We start from the raw sequence: 24,120 nt of genomic DNA on the forward strand, positions 1-24,120 counted from the left end.
GTAGCTCTTTCTCGCCCGAGAAGTAAGCATTCTTGGGGAATTTATTCCAAGCAAACGGTACATCCGAGATTTTAACACGTTTTTTTTCACGTCGACACAAGAATATCGATGATACTGTTAATTAAAAACGAAAAAAATCACTCTGATTTAAATTAAACTCAGCAACTTAAAATTCTTTTATAACCATTGTATGGAATCTCGTGGCATGGAAATACATAATCTGAACGCCTTTTATATCAGCGAAACGATAATGTTTGAACCATGTTAATAATCGTACCAGGGCACGAAATCGATTTATTGGAAAAAATATTTTTCAACTTTTTTATTGAACAGTGTTGGCAACGCTCGATGGTAATTGGAAGTATTATTGTTTAAACTGTAGAGTGATTCTTCTCTGTTCGACTGTTGCTGAGTTAATTCAAGTTGCAATACGATATTTTATCCTGTAATCCCAGTCATTGATTACAATAATCAGAAACGAGAAATATCTGATACATAGAGTCTCTTGTGGAATAAGTGGTATACTCGATACAAAGTGGAAAATTACTGTGTTTCATTCTGTATCTGTCGGCTGCAGCTCATCAGTAAGGCTTATGCATAGTAGATCCTGCCGTAGACGAGACGTTATTAATTGTTAGGTAGAACAGTCACCACTAATCGATAGATTATTAGCACGTTAAGTAGTTTAACAAATTGTTCGATCGTATGATAGCGTTGTGTCTAAAGGCAGGTTCTGCAGGGTAAGCTTACTGGCCAGTCCAACTAGCAAATCCAGAATGAAACGTAGTAATATTTCTCTTTGTACCAAGTCTACAATAGGATATCGATTAAGTCTTATATAGGCCACCGGGTACCTGGGTGACCATACCTAAATTCCCTTTAACGATGTCTTGTGGTCTTGTGGAAATGCCGCAAAACCGTTTTTGGTCTCCATTCTTTGGATCTACGTTCCGAAAATAAGCTTCGAATTTATTTATAAGCTCGCTGAATAATTACGATGCCCAAATAATCGTATAAGATGAGCACTGTCGAATCTAGGCACAGGCATATCTAGACAGTTGTCTTGAAGTTCCATAAATTGTATAAGAAATTATTTATTTTTTATTATGCGTCAATAAATTGCAATTATACATCATGTAAATCACGTCATGTAGATCATTAAAAATGTTCTTAAGATAGTATCAATATTTAACGAATTATACAGGGTGTTCGGCCACCCCTGGGAAAAATTGTAATGTGAGATTCTAGAGGCCAAAATAAGACGAAAATCAAGAATACCAATTTATTGATGGAGGCTTTGTTAAAAAGTTACTAATGTTTAAAGTTCTGTCCGTACTGAATTTTTTTCTCGAAAATGCGCAATATTTCGAGTTTTCCAGAACGAATTGAAATTTTTTTTTCCGTCGAAAAATTTGGGCACCTAATTAGATTTTCGGTAAGGAATTTTTTTCTCGAAAGTGCGTAGGATTTCGGGGGTATGTGTAATGACCAAAAATGATTGTAATTGATCCCCGCAAACGAAAATAATTTTTTTAGAATGATTTGAAAAATTTTTTTTTTGTCGAAAAATTTCGACACCTACCCGATTTTTTTCTCGAAAGTGGATAGGATTTCGACGTTATGTGTATTCACCAAATATAATTATAATTAATCCCCGCAACCGAAAATATTTTTTCCAGAACGATTTGAAATTTTTGAATTTAATTGTTAATAACTTTTTAATGAAGCCTCCATCAACAAATTGGTATTCTTGATTTTCGTTTTATTTTGGCCTCTAGATTCCCCCCTTAAAATTTTTCCCAGGGGTGGCCGAATACCCTGTATAATTGAATTTCATTTTATTAATAAAAACTAAATAACTTGTATGATTTATGGAACTTATATATACGATTTGAAAACGTAGTAATTACATTTTATATTGTCATATACAGGGTGGGGCAATAACTATGTCCACCTTGAATATTTCCGTTATTTGTAATAATATGAAATAATGTCACAGACAAAACTTGTACGGTACAGAGGGGGACACATTGTGATACAAACATTTTTCGTATGGTTGGAGGCATAAAGGAGATTTCAAGGTCATCTTCATTTTTTAAAATGGAATGCTATTTTTTTTTTATTGCAACGGGTGTTGAGACGACTTCATCAAGCTATCATTGAAGTCATGCAAAGTCAAATGTGATAGTAAAATAAACTTTCTTACATTACAGAAGATGTTCGAAATGGTGAGCGTTTGCGTTAATGCAGAGTTGCAGTCTTCGTATCGCTGCATCACGTGCCTATTTTATCGTCTCTGAACTTATTCTAGCACATGCTGTACTTCATAGATCCTTACTTTCATGTAAACGAATGGTCTTGTAACATTGTTTATGTTGTGGCAACATATCGAGTGTAACTAGAAATGTAAACATTACGTCAGTTCATAACATTGACATGAAATATCGGTAGTCAGTCTCAGTAGATTGTTAAATCAAGCAACAATGTGATTATTAAAATGAAGTTTTCTTTTGAAGAGCAAGTGGATCCTCATTTATGGAGAAATGCGACAAAATTCGATAAGAGCAGCAGCCTTGTATGCTGAACGATATCCAATCCGTACACATCCTTTGCACCGAACATTCCAAAGATTGTGCAAAAAATTAAAGGAAACCAGAAGTTTGGGTACCCGTAAGAGCAGTCGTCGTAAAAGAGCAACTGACGAAAGAAATGAAGTTTCTCTTCTTGCAACTGTAGCTCGTAACCCGCAAATTAGTTCCCGACAGATTGAACGTGAATCGGCTATCAGTAGAAGGAGCGTGCTACGAATCCTTACCACCATACCATATTAGTCTCCATCACAGTTATACGGTGCGGATTTTATGAATCGTGTTACATTTTGTTAGTGGGCTCTATAAAAAATACAAATGAATGAAACATTTATTTCTTTAATACTGTCCACCGATGAAGCTACCTTTACTAACCATGGAAATCTCTATTTGCATAATATGCATTATTGGAGTCCCGATAATCCATACTGGTTACGACAAGTTGAGCATCAATGACAGTGATCAGTTAATGTGTGGTGCGGAATCGTTGATGATTAAATAATCGGACCGCATTTTAGAAATGGACATCTTAGTGGCGAACGATATAAACACTTTATACGAAATACATTGGCAATTTTATTAGAAAATGTACCATTAAACATTCGCCAATTAATGTGGTTACGGTACGACGGATGCCCAGCGTATTATACTCGGAGAGTAAGAGATGCACTTAACGAATTTTACCCAAGTCGATGGATAGGACTTGGAGGATTAGTTTCTTAGCCAGCTCGCGCTTTAGATTTAACTTCATTAGATTTTTTTCTCTGGGGAGCATTGAAAAATGTTGTTTTGATAAGAAATACCCACTACACCAGAAAATATGAAACAACGGATAATTGCAGCATGTGCTAGAATAACTTCAGAGACGATAAGACAGACACGTGACGCGACGATACGAAGATTACAATTTTGCATTGGCGCAAACGGTCAACATTTCGAACATCTTCTGTAATGTAAGATAGTTTATTTTACTACCACATTTGACCTTGCATGACCTTCAAAGGTAGCTTGATGAAGTTGTCTCAATACCCGCTATCACATCGCAATAAAAAAACTATAGCATTCCATTTAAAAAAATGAAGATGACCTTGAAATGTCCTCTATGCTTCCACCCACACGAAAAATGTTTGTATCACAATGTGCCCCCCTCTGTGCCGTGCAAGTTTTGTATGTAACATTTTTTCATATTATTACAAATAACGGAGATATTCAAGGTGGGCATAGTTATCGCCCTATTCATAAATTGTCCAGAGCGTACACAGTTAAAAAATGTTATTCACTCGAATGTAATAATTGCAAAGGTACGAACACCCGTGTCACTGTAAATATTGAAACGGTAAAAGTACTTTGAAAACAGACACACGACCGCAAAGGGTTAACGAAGCTTCTCTGCAACCTGGACATTTTTTTTTTAACGATCGTTTCATCCGGCTTAATTTTCGATTTTTTCAGTCTCTTTGCCCCTGTCTCGTTTGGCTCTCTCGCGGTCCCCTTTTCTGGTCGATGCGCCGTTTGGCTCTCTAAGCAGCGGAAGTTCAGGGGTGTACGGAAGAACAAGGGATGCAGTGGGAGGTGGAAGATCGTCGGACGGAAACTAGGTGGGCTCGGCCAGCTGCAATACCGCGATACACAAACTTATTGGTGAAACTCGCGAAACTTCCGCGAGGCTTCCGGAATTTCAAGATGGCGAATATCCGCATAGCGGATTAGCCGGCGAATACCAGCGCGAGATCGAAAGAGGACCGTAGCGCGGGAACAAAGCGAAAGAGGGAGGCTTTTCGAATCGGTTTCGAAAGCGCAAGAATATCGGTTGCGTCGATATACAGTATGGAACAAAACTGAACACACGTACATTTTAACAAAAATAATTTTTTATTGAATATTTTCACGTAGAATAAGAGAAAAACAAAATACTTATTATCTATAATCCTTTGGTTTCTCAAAACAAATTGAACGTTTGTGACATCGTTATTATTTCGCTTCGTACAATTTTTAGTAAACATTTCGAAATTTGGTACACTTAATATTTCGTACATAGACATACTTAATACTGCATTTTCGTAATACTCTGGTGCAATAAAATCGCATCAATATAATGTCTCGAAACCATTATCTAAAGATATAAAGAATAATATCATTTTCCAATTAAAATTGAGTTTACCAACGCAAGTAATTGCTAGAAAATTTGCTCTTAGTCAGGGAGTTGTATATAAAATATGGAGAAAATGTTATGAAGTCCCTGCACCTTTTGGAGGCCGTCCAAAATTATTATCTTGTCAGGACAAGAGAAGGACAAGGTACATTACTTTAGAAATTGCAACAACAGCATTAATGACTGCAAAGCTATTAGAAAGCGTTGTTGGAAAGGAAATTAATAAGTGGACAGCAGAGTGGACTCGAGGAGCATTAAAAGAAGCCAATTTTACAGCAATTGAGGAGAAAAAAAACCTGCCCTATCAAAAATGAATGTCAAGATCCGTCTGAATTTGAAAATAAATGAAGTTGGAAAATAAATATAGTGCTCTCCCAACAACGATAACTGATTTGTGGCAAAGAGTGTAAGAACAATGGTGTTTCATTATACCAGTGTTACGAAAATGCAGTATTAAGTATACCTAAACGTATTGAAACAATTATCAAGGTTAAAGGTTTATAAACGAAATATTAAGCGTAAAAACTGACAACACGAACAAAAAACTTGTACGAAGCAAAATAATAATGGTATCGCAAATATTAAATTTGTTTTGAAAAGCCAGAAGTTTGTAGATAATACTGAGTATTTCGTCTTTTTCGTATTCTGCATGGAAATATTGAATAAAAAATTATTTTTGATAAAATGTCGTATGTTCAGTTTTGCTCCTTACTGTATCTCGCCCGGGGCTTTTCGACGTGTGGGCGTTTTATGGGTCGGGGCCGAGCAGAGCCGACGAATTATCGCGAATCGCGCCTATTTGTAATTGCCGCGACAAAATTCGCCGGGATTCGTTTCGCGTGCTATTAAGGTTGTAAATGGCACCGGTTAATTAGGTCGGCCATCTGACGATTCGATGCGAGGAAATTCGAGCTCGGTCGCGATAATGGACCGTATTAATTGTAAACGTCGCGCAGGCGTTAATTATTCAAGTAGGAATCCGCGATAGCAACGTTCCGCGTTTTCCCACGCCTCCCGCGGCACGTAAAACAGAAATTGTCGTCGAAGGAACGAATAGTTTTTTAACTCTGTGGCCTCGTTCGGTCGACACGAACATTCGTCGCTGGTCTGTCCCCTTGTCCCCCCCCCCCCTTACCACCCACCCGGAATCAACGTATTCGCGAGGAACGAGGGCTGGGTGAAATTTTTACCGTCCTTTCGGCTGATTACATTTCTCCTCACCGACGAGGAATACCGTGGTGCCTCTTTTCCCCGTCTCTAGCTCGTCGATAACCGAGCTAGTTTACTTTACTTTTCTCCTATTACCGCGCGGGACCGTTCTCGACATTCTTCCCCAAGTTCAAGGTTGCGTTCGATCATCGAGACGATAGAAAGAAACGTTCGAAGATATCCAGAGAGGAACGAAATATATTTTAAAAAGCATTCGAATACTTTGCGGCGGCTTGCTGGCGTAGGAGGGAACGAGCAAGATAACGGGGGGAAAGAAGAGGGGAGACGGTTCGTCCTGGGCCTTATAGTGGACTCATTTATTAACCCTTAACACTAAACCTACCGGCACTTTGTGTATACTCATTCCTACCATGACCGATCAAATGACTAGTCTTTCTTTTTCTCTTTTACGAAGCAACGTAAATGCCTGGCTCGCGATATTTATGTCAGACTCGTTAAAGTACGGGAAGGGGTTAAAATCACAGAAATTTTTAATTTAACCCCTTTCCATACTTTAACGAGTCTGACTCGTGATGAAGATTTTGGCCCAAACGTAAAGATTACGAGCCAGGCTCGCGGACAGCAAATCACGATCGTGATTGAGTTTTAGTTCCTATCGGCACGCCGCAAGAGTCGGTCACGATTCTAATAATCTCTGTTACAAAGCAGTTTAGCGTCAGTCTGGTCTGTTTACCGCGTGTTGACGCTTACCGTTTGGGCCCCGATTTCGTTGAGCTAAATGGCACGGGAAGTGGTTAACATGAAAGACTCTACATATCGTTGCAATATTAGATAAGTATTTGCCAATAATCCGTGTGAAATTCTGTCGTGTGAATATCGTGTCGTTCGTCTTTAAAATTTACTCGTGATCAGAGACTGCAAGAGAAATGGAATACAAATCACAATCCAATGCATTAAGATAAATGTCTTCGATTTACAAACGTCAATCAGTACAGAAAGCTATTTCAAGCAGTTCATTTCAAACCGATCGATGAATTCGCCTTTAACCGATAGCTAGTCCGAATTAAATTCACACAAGTTAACCGCAATTTCCATTTTACATAAATTTGTAATTCAGAAATAGCTTCTACCGAAAAGTTTCTGAGGATAATGAAAAAGTATGATGCAGAAACTCCGGTGTTTACGGCAATACCGAGGAGCCGGGCGAATTAATAAAATTAATATTAGCGTGTTTACTTAATGATTAAACTCTGTAGAGCTAATATTGGAATATTTATAAAACGTTGAATTTAAAAGTTTCGCGACGAGAATCGGTTTGGAAGCTTTTGATGGCGGCAATAGTTTCTATCAGAGTTTCTAAAATCGGGTCTTCATTGACTAAACTATAGAAGAGTGGCCTATCTTCCCATTTTTGAAGTAGAGGAACGCGATTCGCGATGGCAATTCGTCGAGAAACGATGCCATTTGAACGTTCGAACACGCAAAAGTATCGTGTTCCCATTGGTCTACGCTGCACAAAGAATTGATAGAGAAGATGCAGGGTGGGAGGGAGTTACGGGATATAAGCGCAAATCGTCCCGCAAATCGATTCCATTATTCGTAATAGCGAATAAACGACCGCTGTAAGCTGCGCGTTCGCTAATATAGAAAAGAACGAGAAAGGGAGGAAAAAAAGTGGCATGGATATGCGAATGTCGCGGTCGCGGCAAGCTTCGGCAGAATAATAGCAGCTGGAAGAGGAAAGTATTGGTTTGGCGAGCGCGTGGCGCTTTCTGTTCGAGAGTATTGCGTTCCCCTATAGCTTTCGCGCGTTTGTTTGTGCACACCAGTGCCAGTGGCAGTTGTCCCCGATCGACACGACTCCGGTCCAACCTCGACTCGAAATCTCCAAGGGGAACACGACTTTGAAGTCCGAAAAAAGGGCTAATATTCTTTTTTACAATACGGGATGTTTAATAAAAGTCAGCGATCCTGGGTTGTCTCGCTCGTTATTCGTTCGTGAATTGAAAAACCATAGTCTCCGCGAACGAATGAAATCTATTGAACGTTTCCAAACCCTTAGAAGACGTCACAAAAGTTACCAAACTTCTTTTTCTTATATGGAAAGGAAGAAATTAAACCAACGGATTGTGTTATAATAATTTTCAGCTGATCGTCAATACAATTCAATTTAAGTGATAGTTCAAATAAACCAACTTTATGTGGTAAATATTTTTAATGCAGGAAAAGTGAAAAACCATAGTTTTGTGTTTGGTAATGCTAGATTCTTTGAAAGAAATTTAGAAATGTATGGAAGAATGTGTACACACGGAAGAAATATGTAGATATTCATATGTATAAGATTTAAATTAAATTTAGAGTACTGAATGTTATATTTCTTTATACGAGGAAAGTAACGAATGTCGTCCAATGTAGGTAACCTTCTCCTATTTCTAACAGTATTTATTCAAAAGTCTCTGCTTTTCTTTGTCGCGTGTTGGGGTGGGTTACTCTGGTTCTAATGATCTGATGTGGATAAAAATAGAATACCTAAAAACATGCTTTTAAAGAAAAGCATAAAGAAAGTTTTCACAAAAGAAAGCGGAAGAACTCTACACGCAACATTATATCAAGAGTTCAAATTTTAAGGGTCATACAAATACTTTAAAAAAGGTATTCCATGAGTTTGAAAAGTTCGCATGTTTATTATTTCGTGAATAATAAACATGCAATCTACCCACATATGAATGTTTAATTTAAATATACATAAAATCACGTTGCATTATTATTATATAATATCTTAAATATCGAAAGGAGTTTCTAGCCCATTCATAAATGTTTATTGTCATACGGTTTAGAACCGTACAATAAATCTTGTAGATAAGATGTTCGATTTACTTTTGTTGTTGTAATAATTTTGGCTGAACCTGTTAATTTTTACGATTTGAGGTTGGCTGCAGTGATACGGCGGACATCTTCATTTTCGCATTATTGAACAGCGATTTGTCCAATTTTAATATTTAATGCTTGCATAATGGATCTCATCGATGTTACTGTATCATTAAATATGCAAGTAATACGGTAAGTCGTTTCTACAACGAAAGTACTGCTTGACGTAGTTTTCGAAGCAAATTTCCATTTAAGAGCGTTCAAACCTTCATTATTATTTTGCATGATACAAGCTTCTATACTCGAGTTCACGAAACGAGTCAGTGAAGAAAAACAAAGCGTTCGTGTGAAGTACGAGTCACATTCAGGGACGTTTGTTTACGTTTACAGACTCGTCTCGTTGGCCGGAGTTTAGTAATTCTGGTAATTATTTACTTTAGCGATTCCTCACCAATTTTGATGACCTTGAAATATGTTGTGAAGGTCACTGTTATGAAGATTTTCTCTCTATACAGGGTGTCCACGCTAAAGTGTGACAGTCGCGATATTTTAATAACTATTGATGATACGAAAAAATTGTTTACATATAAATTGCAGGATAAAATGGGATCTCTCTTTTAGCGTAAACGAAAATTTTGTTTATGTTATTGATTTGAAAGATATGATGGTGAAGAGATGGTAAGAGAAAAAATCTTCATAACAATGACCTTCACAACATATTTCAAGGTCATCGAAATTGGTAAGGAATCGCTAAAATAAATAATTACCGTAATTCTTTCTCAGTTAAATCATCTTAGAAGAAATTTTAAATATTGAACGAAAAAATATAGAATTATATGTTCTGAGAGCCAGAAGAAATTAACAGTGATATAACTAAAAAGTAATAAAATTTATATTGAGACGACATTGCAATGTAATGAAATTACGTATTAATGATATTAAACTAATTACATAAATAGAATGAATCTTTATTTCGAGATACGGCAAATCTACGTATGGTCACAATTAGTGACAGTAAAAATAGATGGCATAAATTAAAGATTCAGATTGTAAGAGGGATTTGTGTTTCCTTGTGGAAACAGGGAGGGAAAAGAAGGGAGGTATTGGGAGAGGATGGATGAAGGGGGGGTAGATGAGGAGGGTGCGGGTGTTTTGAGTGACACGAACGGCTTGGTACGATGCAGGAGTCTACCCGGAGGTGGACTCGAGTTTATTGTGCTGCTTATACAAAAGTCCGGCGGAAGATCCGCCGTCGGAGGTCGTTAGGCCCTGACCAAGTGCGCGGGGCCGGTGAGGATTTCTCAACGAGAGGCGGTGGGCGCTCTCCTGCAGTTTGGCACGTCCGCGTAGGAGCCGGCACTGAGGAGCTTTCCCGTGGCGAGTGTACCCGAGGGCTAGTCGATAGGTTTTCCAACAGCTTGGCACGTCCGCGTAGGAGCCGGCACTGTGGCGCTTTTCTGACTGTAGTCGGGTAGTGACTGCCGAACATGGGCCTGAGGGCCCGTATTTATACTAAGGGTAGCGCGCTAGCGCTGCCCTGATCCGCCGCTGATTGGTTGCGACCCTTCTATTTTTAGCATTACCTGCTTGTTTTCTAGCTTCGTTAACACTAAGAGCGCGGTGTGTTGGCGAAAGTCGCGTCGTCGTTCTTAAACGTATGTAAAAATATTATGTCGCGTTACAAGATCGTAATTCTATCTTGACATAATTAATTCAATGCGAGGATAGAGAGAACTCAGAAATTTCTGTTGAATCCTCTTCAACTATTTCTGTTACACAGTACTATGTAGGAATTATGTAGATAAAGCGCATTTGATGCTAGGGAGTACTATTACATTGTAAACAAGCTTCAACGTGCGTGAATCATGAAAGTCTTTAGCAGCACGCATTAGAAATCCTAGAGATTTGGAGGCAACGTTGGAAATGCAAGTTGTATTCGAGAGTTGATACGAATATAATGCCAAGATAACGAATCGAACAATAGTGCGAATTAAAGCAACGTTCTTGTAAAAGTACGTAATTCAGAACCTGGCATTTCTGGTCTTGCGCCGAATCTAGGTTATTTAAATCAGACCGTAATAATTATCGTTTAACTAATTCATTTCACAAATGAATTTAAGATCGTCAACGTGTGATAAAAAAATTACATTTGGTTACGGTTCAGCAACAACAAATCGAACAGATAAAAAATGTCTCAAAACAAATTATAACCTTTTAACTTTGAAATGAAAATAACGTACTCACCGTATCGAAGTCCTTCATGAAATTTGTAGAAGTACCTAGTATCTTCTCGAGACCGATCTTCGTTAAATTTGTTACACTGAAACGGACAAATATAAAATCGTCTAACTCATATGATACTATCCACAGCAATTGAGATTTTGTCAGAAATTATTAAGGTTCTAGAAACTTTTGGTCCAACATTTACAACCGATATAACACGATGATTTTTCACTTGAAATACAGTGAGTCGCAGCCAAAATCGTACACCACATATGAAAATATGTTTCATTCGAAAAAAGAAGTTTAGGAATGATTTGGGAAAAAAATAAGGCAGACATATTATTATAAATATAACAGTATTTATTGTGTAATAATGACAAAAGAAATGAATATTGCTTAACATAAAAAAAATAAAGTTATTATAATACGTTGCAGAAAACATCTCACAGCTAAAATCGTACACATTAAGAATATTGTTTTATATTTAAATTAAATTAAAAATTAGTACTTTGTAGGATATCTTCGGCTACATTCTACGGCATGTAACTTTTTCAGCATTGATTTTGTGTAAAGTCGGGTTCAATTTTTCTCCGTTCTTCTTGCAATGCCTTTTTTAAATCATTTTCATTAGAAATCGTATGTTTTCTAATCCTTACTTCTAATTCATGCGAAATATTCTCAATTACGTTTAGGTCGGGTGATTGGGGAGGTGTATTGATAACATTCGAACAGTTATATAATTGTCACATTTTGGCAATATGCGACGTATGTTTTGGGTCATTATCACTATAAAATTTAAAACAATTCAAAATTCCTAATTTTTCGGCACTGCTTTTTAAATTCTTCTTTAAAATATTCAAATAATCAAATTTGTCCATGTTCCTTTCAATAAATTACAAATTTCCTGTTCCAGTAGCTAATATACACCTCCAAACTATCACTGACCCACCTCCATGTTTAATAGTAGGATTCATATTTTTTATTTTAAATTCTTCATTAGGTTTACGCAATAACTTTGCCATCTGAATGAAAATAACTTCTTTCCAAAAACTAAAATCCTTAGTTATATACCGTCTCGCAAACTCCAGTCACCTTTTCTTATTTTTATCGTTGACAAATGGTTTATTTCTTGCTGTACGCCCATGAAAATCATTCTTTCTTAGTACTCTTCTTACAATTTTTGGATTCACAGCAAATATTTTTCCACCTAGTTCGATAATTTAGGTGCACTCAGCTTTGAATTTTCTTTGATTTTTTTAACTATCCATCGCTCATCGTACGCAATAAATTTTTGGTTCGGTGCTGTTCTTAATTTATTTGTAATTCTATTTTCTTCTCTATAGCGTTTAATAATGTATCGAGCAGTGCTAATACGTCTACCAATAATTTTTGCAATTTCCCGATAGCTTTTCCCATTTTGAAAGTTCTTCGCAACAATTTCTCGGGCCTCTAGTGTTGTTTGTTTCATTTTTACTATTATTACGATTTACTTCCTTCGATGCAATACCATGTTTACTAGCAAACTAAAACAATGTAATCTTCTTTTGTTTAACGTTTTTCCTTTCTTTTCGGGGATTCTTGGAGGGGAATACCAGATAGGAGAATAGCGTACGATTTTAGCTAAGAGATGTTTTCTGCACCGTATTATAGTAACTTAATTTTTTTATGTTAAGCAATATTCATTTCTTTTGTCACTATTACACAATAAATTCAGATATATTTACAATATATGTCTGCCTTATTTTTTTTCCAAATCATCCTGAAACTTCTTTTTTCGAATGAAACATATTTTTATATGTGGTGCACGATTTTAGCTGTGACTCACTGTAGATTACTAATCTGTCAGGTTTTTCGTAAGGATCGAGGTTAGGTCGGGTTAATTACTGATACACAGTTATAAACTAAGAACTATTAAACGATATACAGGGTGTTCGGCCAACTGTGAGAAAAATTTTAATGGGGGATTCCAGAGACCAAAATAAGATGAAAATCAAGAATATCAATTTCTTGACTGAGGCTTCGTTAAAAAGTTATTAGCAATTAAATTAAAAAATTTCAAATCGTTCTAGAAAAATTATTTTCGATTGCAGGTGTCAATTACAATCATTTTTGGTGAATAGACCTACCCCCGAAATCCTACCCACTTTCTAGAAAAAAATTCAGTACGGGCGGAACTTTAAACGTTAATAACTTTTTAACGAAGCCTCCATCAACAAATTAGTATTCTTGATTTTCGTCTTATTTTGGCCTCTAGAATCTCCCATTAAAATTGTTCCCAGGTGTGGCCGAACACTCTGTATATTAAAAAAGTAAGAAAGTGCAACGCGGCCATATTGGATTCTGAAAAGTGCATCGTACACGCGCATGCGCACAGCGTTAGTGCTGTACTCGGGACTAGTAGGGCCCGACAATATCGATTGAATCGTATGAAATCATTATACATATATTACTCACAGAATAATTAGGCGAGTTTTCTATAATTATGAAAAGACAGATTAAGACAACGTTTTATTTAATAAAATTCGAGTATAACCCCATCGACTATTCACAGAATGTCTCGTTTAATTTAAGATTAATTCAGGTCACACATTTGTGTATATTTTTGTGTTGGAAGAAAATATGTACCAAATAAGAGTTTGTTGATATCGAAATATTGTAACAATTAGGAGAATTGCCTTCACCAGGGTTTAATGACGCTCATATACTACAGTGCGGTCTGGTGTAGACTCCACGACACTTACAAACAATTCAATCTATTGCAATTCTAACCGACTCGCGACACTTATCGACAATTCACTGTAGTATGTGAGCGTCATTAGACCCTGGTGAAGGCAATTCTCCTGATTGCTACAGTATTGCAACATCAATAAACTCCTACTTGCTACATATTATCTTCCAATACAAAAACACACAAAAACTCGTGAACTAGAACTATACAGAGCTAACGTATAATTGTCTAAAAAACTATTGAGTGTCTACTCCTCCCAATAATCGTGTCCTCTCCATAAACACGTGTTATTATTCTTATAAAATTCGTACTCAGCGATGCCGAGAAGTTCCCCGTTACCGATCCAAGGGAAAAAATCTATCGAATAGAAAAATTCGCGATTCAAAGGGGGTTAAGTATCATTTTCGTTGCTCGTAGTTCGTTTCGACGTCGACAGTAATGCTTGATCCAACTCGGGGGAACGGGCGACCGTCGTCTGTCGTTTTTGAAATCCGTCTTCGCGGGATTCAAAGGTTCGTACCGTCGAAGATTTCGTTGCGAGCTCGAACGAAATAGGTTTACCGCCAGACCCTGCCGATAACACGTCTACGGCTGAATACGCGTCTCCTATGTCCGTACGGTACACTGTATAGCTTCGCAAAACGATCGAGTTCCTTTCCCTAGGTTAGATCGAAATTCGTCCCGTCTTTCGTGGTTTCCCTAGTTCCCATATTCGACCGTACCTCCGCCATTGGAAATCACTGACCGTTTTCGTTTACGATCGATATCAAAACGGAGCTCGATCGTAAAAAGTTTGCGGATACTTTGGCAACGAGATCGGCGAAGGAGAAGAGACAGGAAGGGGAGTAAAATGCCATGAGAGATCGTCGATCGCTCTGCGTGCCACTGTCGAAGAAGCGATAAAAAGCGCGTGAACACGCGAAAATTAGAAACCGTTTTTCCCCAAACGCGGCAGTTCCGCGAGAAAAGATATTAAAGTTAACGAGCAGCAGCCAAGGGATCGTTAAAAATCGCCATCGAAAATTCGTAAAATCGGACTCACGATAATTAAATTTTGGTAGGCTGTCGGCATGCTTGCTCGTAAAAAAAGCTCAGCGTCGCTAGTAGACGTAACTATCTTTTCCCTTGTAGAAGGTAGCAAAAAGATACATTTAAAAATCGTTGAAATGCTTCCACTTACAGAGAAGACATATGCACTGCAATTTTTCTCTTCTACTTTTTTAACTGTACGAGTTGATCCAGTTGCGTGAGACACCGCGTGTATAGAATCGTTCAGGCGTTTCAACTGATAAACCAGCATAAAGTAGGTCTCTTGGAGGGGGGTCTTAGAACATGCCGAAAAGGTGTTTCCTTCGAAATTTTTTTCTTAAACAGTTTTGATAGCACCTTCAAACTTTGCATATCTGTACTATTATATAAATTTATCCGTTTGGATGTTTTCTGTGCCTATTTTTGTACTCGATAAACTGGAAACCCACTGGACCGATTTAGATAAAACTTTCGCTGCTAGATAGTTTGTTCTTCTAGTTCAAATGTATGCAGCATTTCATTATCACCAGACCTTAAAGTCTTGCATAACGCGAACTCGTGGAAAATGTCTTTCTCAATCACAATAAAATAATATTTATCACAAATAACTATAAAATATGTGAAATCATAATGGTGGAAGCCAGTCGAGTTTTGTAGTCTCTCATTATTTCCGTTGAAAAATATTTAAAAAAAACTTGCGAAATTTTGCATAATTTCAGAGGTACACCTCAAACACTGAAAAAGTATGTATTTTGCAGCTTTAAAAAAAATCTCTCTCCAAATTCGTATTTGCAAATTAAATTCCTCACATTTAAATCCATTACTTAATAGAATACAATATTCGCTTCTAATTATTCCATTTTCGAGTCGATTCCGTATTTGAGAATCGCGACGTTTATTTTAAGAATCATTACTGTGCCCGAGAATTGCGTAAAACCAAAGTTCGTTGATCTCAAGCACCTTCGACTCTCATATTCTGTTTATCAACTATCGGTGTTCGAGCCATCGTGCGACGTCGCCCGAACGTTGCCCTTCTTGGTCGCGTCGCGCGTAAAAAAAAATGTTTTTACGCGTTGGCATCGTTTCGTGGCTCGTTCCCCGCGCAGAAATAAAGGGGAATAGCAACGTAACTGGTCGACGCGTAAAACCGCCGCGCGCGTTTATTCCGCGACGCGAAACGGGTCTCGACATAAAAGAGGAAAAGGGGCGCGAAGAAGAGAAACGCGCCAGCAAAGAATCTACAAAGAGACGGTAGAATAACGGGGAGAGAGGGGGTTTTCGGATTTTCATGGTTTCCGTGTCTGAAATCGAGTTAGAGGAAAGAAAAGACCTCGAAGGGCCCTTTGGGGTGCCAACGACTCCTTCGATGGGATTTTGATTCTGCGAGAATTTTCTTGACCAGCCGTTTATAGGTAGGACACGGTGCGACCGCGTATATAGGAGCACTCACACAGACGCGGATAAGCGAGGAAACGAGGAAAGCCAGAGCATGCGCTCGGGTAGCACCAGTGTACGAGATTCGGTTCTCGCATTAGTCGAACCCCGGCAACGGCAGGGGTAGAACGCGCTCGAGCTACCCTTCGATCCAGCAACGTGCTCGCTGTTACGTGCCACAAAGCGTCACCGATCCCTTGTGCCGATCGACCGACAGAAAAACCAGCAGCGAACTCGCGAAACGATCCACCTTTACGCTCACGAACCGTCCAATCGTTTGACGCCCAGTGATCGCGTCCTTTTTGCTGTGAAAAACCTTTGAAAATTCGTCGACATGATACTCACGTTCGTACGACTTCGGGATACTCACAACTGTCAACGGTTTCTCTCGTGATCTGTTTATGATCGCCACCAAACTCGTTTCATTTGACAACGAGAGCTACGTGGAGAGTCTAGTCGCGTTTTCACAGCGATAATTGTGGTGTCGACGGCAGTACCGGTGGTGGTTGTGTCGGTAGTGGTCGTGGTGGTGGTGCTGGTGCGGGGGTGGTGGTGGTAGTGTTAGTGCTACTGGCAGAAGCAGCACGTGAACGCTCGGCGGACACGATAAAAAGATGCGGTGAATCGTCCTTCTGCCATCACATCGAAAACGCATCGAAGGCTTTCTCGTTGCGACTACTCCAGATAGGTGAGTCAGAGAACTATGTTTATCTATTGATGTATTCGGGGAATGCTGTAGTGTACATCGAAGGAGCAGCTTCAATCTCGCGTCTAAGCTTTTGACCCAGTTACCCTCGAGCTGTCCATCGGTTCGCAAAAACGGCTCTTTGTGCTGGCTGTCCGAGAACAACGTCCGATCTTTCCGTTCCGAGAACCGTCCAAGTTTATCGGATGGCTGCGATTAATTTGAAACGTCCGAGGGAAATTAAAGTTCAGGCGGTAACGCTTCGGACTCGAGGGTTTGTAAGTTCTTAAGAAGCGTTTCCCGTTGTTTCGAACGATCGCGAAAGAAACGGATTTTTGATAAAATCACCGTCGAGGCATTTTAATTTCTTTCGAGCGTGTTTAAAGCACGACGATTAATTTTCGAACCGACGAGTTTTCGCGCCGGAAAATTTCCAATTGGACGAAGATTACGTGGCTTCGAACGCTGGTAACGTACGCGTTCGCAGGAGAGATTTCAGGCTGGCGATTAACTGGAATCAAACGATGGATATTGGTTGTTTGTACGATCCGGTCGGCAGTTTCCACTTTCGAATGAGCTTAATGAAATCGTAGCTCTTCGACGCATTTGCACGACACGGTATCCGTTCGACGTAAAAGTCAGTCGCCCGACCGTTTAAAACGAATCGCCCGTTCACGTTTTATTATTATTGTTGCGATGTATATAACACCCGTTACTTTGGAATATGTGTATTTATGAATGTTCGATCGAACGCTGTTAACGATGATTGATAAAATATAGAAAAATTGGTGGTTAAAATGTTTGGTTTGTTTTTATAAATAGGAATCGTCGAAAGAAAGTATACGTTGTACCATAAATTATTATAATTGTCATTTGTCTTAGGTTTAATGTTGAACAAAGACATTCTGCTAATTGATTTCACTAAAAAAAATGTATAGTAGCATTTTTGGGTTGCATTTCGTGATGTATAAATTCGAGATATAACTCGCCCTAGTTGTGTGACACAGTCTGTATATTTCTGAAGACAATAATAGCTTTGTGGTAGGTCGAAGTCAAATAGGTTTGGGATAGGTTTAGAATCCTCGTACATCATATGTCATGGTCAAGGTAATGGACAAGTTGATAAAAATAATTACCATATGCGAAGAAATCATTATTATTATTAATAATAATATAATTTTGTCCAACAACTCTAGCATAACTGTTTCGCCTAGTTGTCAATTTTCAGTTGCGGCACTCTCTTCTCAATTTATCCATGTTATATTAACAGTAGAGGAAGTGCAGTATATTTGGAATACCAGTATGTTTAACATAAATAAATAATTACGGCAGGTGGTGGGTACAAATAATACGTCATAAAATTATAGCGAATCACTGGTCTAGACCCATTAATCATAAATAAATAATTAGAGACCGTAAGTAACGTTATTGCAAGAGTTTTATTATTTTTCTTTTCGAGCAACCGCTGTATGTGAAAATGGAATTTTTGTATTATTAATGCAAACTCGAGGAGGAAGAACCTAAGACCCAAAGTACATCCGCCGTTTTACGTTATATAAATATAAATTGATACCTTCGTTGATTCAGTAGACGCGTTGGGATTTAACTAGAAATCGGTTACACGGCGTTCTCGGAACGCTTGGAGTATGCGTCGTCCACGTAACATTCCGTAACGTGTCATCGACAGTGCCACGATCGATCATCCAGAGATGCGTAGAATAGATGCAGCGTCCTATCGATCCTCCGCGTTGAATCGTTGGCACGATTCGAACGAAAATTTTCGATGTTAATGATTATTATTACTCGTTTACTATCGGGTAAAACCCTTACACTAATAATAATTATTGTACAGCACGCTGCAAGAATAGTTTTAGACTTCTCAATATCGCATTGAAGAAATTTTACAACAATTCCACGATAAAACGTTTCACTTAGAATACGGTGGCGCGCTTTAACGAGGTAGAAGCGCGAATCTGGTTCCTGGAGTAACGAAGTCGTTAATATAAAAAAATCAAGAAAATCGTCGATAAATAATTTGCAAAGAATACCTTCTCAGTGAAATCTCTATTGTGAAGAGATAATTATTTATTTCATAATAATTGGCAATGTGGAGAAATTCCTTGGCGGAAGAAGAAATAGGTTGAAAAAGAAGAACGATATCTAATTACTAACGAAACGCAACGATTTTTTTCTCCCGCGAGTACACGTTGTTAGGCGATAATTCCGTTCGCTAGTTCCGGTTTATTTATCCGTAGGATTACTTGTGGCGTTCCCGGAAGATCGGGAGCATTCCGTAGAGTTTTTCAAGCCTTCCGTTTTTGCCGGTCAGTCGAGCGCGCGACCACCGATCGAAAAGTTGTCCCACGGGCGCACGGCAATGGTCGAGGCGATATTTCATCAGTGGCCTCGGTTGTTTCGAAACGATTATCCGGCTGGAATTCTCTGCGAGCCAACGAGACCAAGTTTCGGCCGCGGCATAACGTATTAGCGGGCCCGATATCTATGACCTTCGACGGCATTAATCTCAACCACGATAACCTACACGGTGATTACGAGCCGGCAGCATATTCGGCGGCGCGCGGGATTACGCGAAACGATCGATTCGTCGAGCTGCCGCCGGTTCACGTTCGATCTTCCTTTTATTCGGTATCGTTGGACGGAGGAGAGAAACCCGGTGAAACGAAATTTCATCGACAGCGGCAGCAGGAGACTGACGACATCAATCTCATCGACGGGGAAGCCGAGGGTGATTATGGTCGGTGGATCGACTCAATTCGCCGTCCCTCGGGCGTGGTGGACCACGTTGATCCACGTTGCACCACGACGGACCATGGAGGGTAACTGCTGGAAACGTTTTACGTCGCCGGAGGGAGAGACCGAGGGAACACCGAGTTACACGTACGTGTATGCGTGAAACCGGGCTGCCGGTGGTTGGTAGTAGGCGATAGCAAACAGTTTCAGGAATGCGTGGCGTGTGTTTCGAGCGCGCTGATATGATTTAGGAATCGCTTCCTACGGCCCCGACTACTATCCACCCGGGTCGGTCGGTGCTCTTGCTCCGTGGCACACGACCGTTGTGGGATTTGCGTGCAACGCCGCTAAATGTTTCGCTTCTCCGACGCCACTGTCCAAGATTTACCGAGCTTACGTGACCTTTCGGCCGCGAAATTAGGCCGATTCATCATAGGTCGTCTGAATGCTTACGCAGAGACGTCGACGCCGACGCCGACAACCCCTGGACACCCCGCCCACCGCCCACCCTCCTAGCCTCCTCTATTCATCGTCCTGCGATCGACGATACACGCTTGGTGACGACTCGCATTCGGTCTGCCAGTTACACACCCTCAAGGTCCGTCCATCGATCGTTCGTCCCCTCTATCGGTTACGCGATTCTCGATATTCGAACCCGAACACAGAGTTCAGTCACCGATGCCAGTGACGGAGCAGTTTCAATTATTATTCATTGTTGTCAAGATCGGACTTGAACCTTCTATCAATTTTGGAGAAAATTATTTTACCTTAATTTGTCAGCACCGATGCTCGTACTGTACATTTTTTGCATTGTTGTACGATATATTTCAACTAGTTAAACAACCTGCAAAAGATATATTGACTATACGATAACCCAATTAATGTTTCAGAGCACCCGACAAGTAGAAATGTCAAGTATTAGTCCGACGTGTTTACCAAATTTTATTTAAATATTTTTGATTCATTTTTTGATGTAAATGTTCCTATTTTCGTATACGTAAATTATTCTTAAACTTTCGAATTTTTGTATACCCTCTCTAACGCATTTGATCATTATCAGTTAATTCTACTTGTTTTATGTCATTGTCAGCACCGATGTTAATACTGTATATTTTTAGCATTGTTGCATAATATATTTCAATTAGTTAAACAACCTGCAAAAGACATATTGACTATACGATATCCCAATTAATGTTTCAGAGCACCGAACAAGTAGACATAACGAGTAATAGTCAGACATGTGTACCAGGTTCTATTTAACCTCGTACTCTGCGAATCAATTTTAAAAAACAATTTTTACGAGAATATTTTTGATTCACTTTTTCACGTAAAGTGTTCCCATTCTCATTTGATCCGCCAATCGTCGAACAATCTGTATGTTATTATAATTTTCAAAATAGGCACCGTGAACGAAGGCATCCCACGTTCTTAAATGTTACAATTTAAAGTATTTAAAAGAAATGATAATTAGTATCCGAACAAAACTGATTCTCCCCGAAATTTAACGCCGTATTTCAATTTATTTACATTGAAGGATTTATCTTTAATTATAATGTACATTGTTAATCGTAATTAGAACGTCACGTTCCGTTGAATAAGCAACGTTATACGAGTTTCTATCTATGCGAAATACATTGTAACCGTCAAGACAATGATAAGTAAATTATAAATATGCAAAGACCAGGCGTTGACCCATTTTTCGTAACCGGCTCGCGCTAATTACGTAAAATAAACGCGACTCGACTCCGTATAATTGTGCGCGCGGCCGGGACCGTGAGGCTTGGACGAACAGCCATAGCTTCCGCGTTTTCTGCTCCCCGAGAAACTTTTTACCCGACCGGAAGGGATGTTAACGGCTAATGCAGTATGCACCGTTGTCGCCTGTTTTCTTGCAATGGATTAGGCCGTCGTCGAACGTCCCAATGAACTCGATTCGCAACTGCGGAGTGCCTTTCGATCGTGGCGACGCATTAATAAATTATTATGTTTGTCCTGGCGTGGAACCAGCGGCTAACTAATATTTTTATTCCGATGTACGGTCACGAGAAAGAAATTAAGAACGATCTTTTCATTTATTTTATACTACAATTGTGTAATTCATTTGTACTGCATAGAATGTGTAGTATACATATAGTGAAATAACCAAACAAGATTAATACTGAATCATTGAATAATTCAAAAAAAAATTTCAGCACATAACGATATTAATTTTGTGATGGGTGGCGACGTACAGGACATACATACGAAGGTCAAATCTATTTTTTAAAATGGAATGTTACATTACTTATTCCAGAATCAGATTCTACGTAAAAGAAGAACTTTTGAAGGAAATAAAATGAGATTTATGAATTTTAGAAGGGTTACGAAAATAGACAAATTTTAAATTATGTAGCTTACAATTCTCTAATTACGTATACTAAGGTCAACCCCATTAATATAATTCTCAACTTAGAAGATCTTTCTTGACACCCAAGAGCACGTGTCCCTTTCGCTCCTACATCGTCACGGTCCCGCTTCCTCCATATTATTTTGTCAGATAGTTCGCCGCTCAACCTAGTGTTTCACCAACGTAATTTAACTTCGATTCTATCGATTGGATAGATCGATTAGTTCCGCCAGCGTGGATAGTACCGGGGATCGAAAGTAGCAAGCACGGCGTAATAAGGATGGTATATTAACGCATCTGAAACGATGTCAGTGGGATCGTTCGATAACGTCGAACGCGCGACGACAGTCAACCGTGGAACTCCACCCCTAGTTTTGGCGCGTTAATTTTGTTATCGATGTTCCACGGTTAAAACTTTTGTAATACTGACATTATCGCACCGCGGCTTGTTACGCGGCCCTCCGACCTCGAATTTTATTCCTTTGTCGCGTGTTGGTCGATAGTTGTCGACGGATAACCGGTCGGAAATTTTCCAAACGCGATTTGCCCGACGATGGACCGTCGCGAATAAACAGATTTTCGCTCAACCGAGCGTTAATGTCATCGGATATCGACGAGCGCTGTCGTTACAATTTCGACACCGACGCTCGACTAAATAATGTTGGTTCGTTAATTCGGACGCTGCAACGTCGAATAGAGCTTCCCGTCCAGTCGAGACAATCTTTGTAGGGAGGGGGGTGGGATGAAAACAGCCAATCGTTGGTTCTGGATGGAACGGAATCGTTTCGGGTGCCAAGAGAGGGAGAGCTTTGCTTTCGTTTTCTTTACGGCAGGTGCTCCGACACCGTGAAATCTCCTTTGCCGTGCATTTCCAGCTCTTGCCTTTTGCTCTTTCCTCGTGGATCGGAGGCCAACTCGGTCCCCTACTCGTGTCTCTTCTCTTTGCTCCACCATCTTTCCCGCTTTAATGCTCGGTGAATTTTATTAACGCAAAGCTGACCGGCCAAGCGCGAGTTCCTCGGTTTCCTCTTCCTTCAGATTTTATTTAACTTTCTGTCGAATTCGAAACGAACTATTCCCAGCCATGCATCCTACAGAGACATTGGTAGACCATTTTGAAATGAATTAATAAGCAATGAAACATACGCTGCTTAAGTTATGTAACTGCTGTGGCGTACTAATTGTTTCTATTTATTATTTTTCAAATTTTGTAGAAATATTACAGATCTTTCACTTTTTCTAACCTAAGTGAATTTCAAATAAATTAAAATGTAATTCTAGTATGTGTAATTACTACTCTAACATGTGTAACTAATAATTTCACCGCTCACTGCATGTAAAAAACTTGTACAGTAATTAAACCCGATAAAACTCGAGATGTAGGCGATGTTAATAGAACCATTAATAATCTCGAGCAGAAAAATTAAATCGTCGAGAACAAAGCGATAATGAATAGTCAGTAGGTTAATACGATTCAGAATAGGAATGTAGTTATGATCGATTCGACCCGTATAGTAACCCAGCTTCTGCAAACCCAAAGAAGGGGTAAATTTTATTCGAGTATTACGTGACGAACGTAGATGTTCAAATTTATATAATTATATAACATAGTATATACATAACATAAAATATACTGTTCTTGTTGCAGCACATACACAATTGAATATACTTTAATATTCAAACAACAGCCTGCCATTTTATTCTGCCATTGTTCATTTGCAACTATTTTCCTTAATATTGTGATTTTTTAATTACGACTTATTTTAACATTTTCAAGTAAAACGAACTTTCAACGAGTGACGTACCTTTCTCGTTATTTGAAATCCTCTAAAAATATTCAATTGTAATAGACGTGGGAAGCAAAGTGATATTTTCAAACACGAATGTCATAAAATTCAAAATCAATCGCTTAATTACCTTGATCACTTTTTAATACTATAGTTATTACTATTTTAACCCCATTAATTTGTTTACTATTTTCTGATCTCTATATCGCTGTTTGCACGTTTGACAAACATTGAAATTCCATTTCCCTCGCGCAGACTTACGAATAACGATGACACTCGATCGAAGAAAGGTATACACGAGAAGGTTAAGCAGCTCCGC

At 39.0% G+C, this 24,120-nt stretch overlaps 1 protein-coding gene across 2 annotated transcripts in view; it reads left to right on the forward strand.

Moving 5' to 3' along the window:
• Nucleotides 1–16,678: 16,678 nt before the first annotated feature.
• LOC122402145 (tyrosine-protein phosphatase Lar) overlaps nucleotides 16,679–24,120 on the forward strand; it is a 564,511-nt gene continuing 557,069 nt past the window's right edge. For both annotated transcript variants that reach the window (XM_043404713.1, XM_043404716.1), the window contains exon 1: nucleotides 16,679–16,880. The gene's annotated coding sequence lies outside the window, so the exon portion shown is untranslated. The remainder of the gene's footprint in view (nucleotides 16,881–24,120) is intronic.

Source organism: Colletes gigas, unplaced genomic scaffold (assembly GCF_013123115.1).
Source record: "Colletes gigas isolate AHSC1104 unplaced genomic scaffold, ASM1312311v1 Colletes_gigas_Sc00033, whole genome shotgun sequence".
Lineage (NCBI taxonomy): Eukaryota > Metazoa > Arthropoda > Insecta > Hymenoptera > Colletidae > Colletes > Colletes gigas.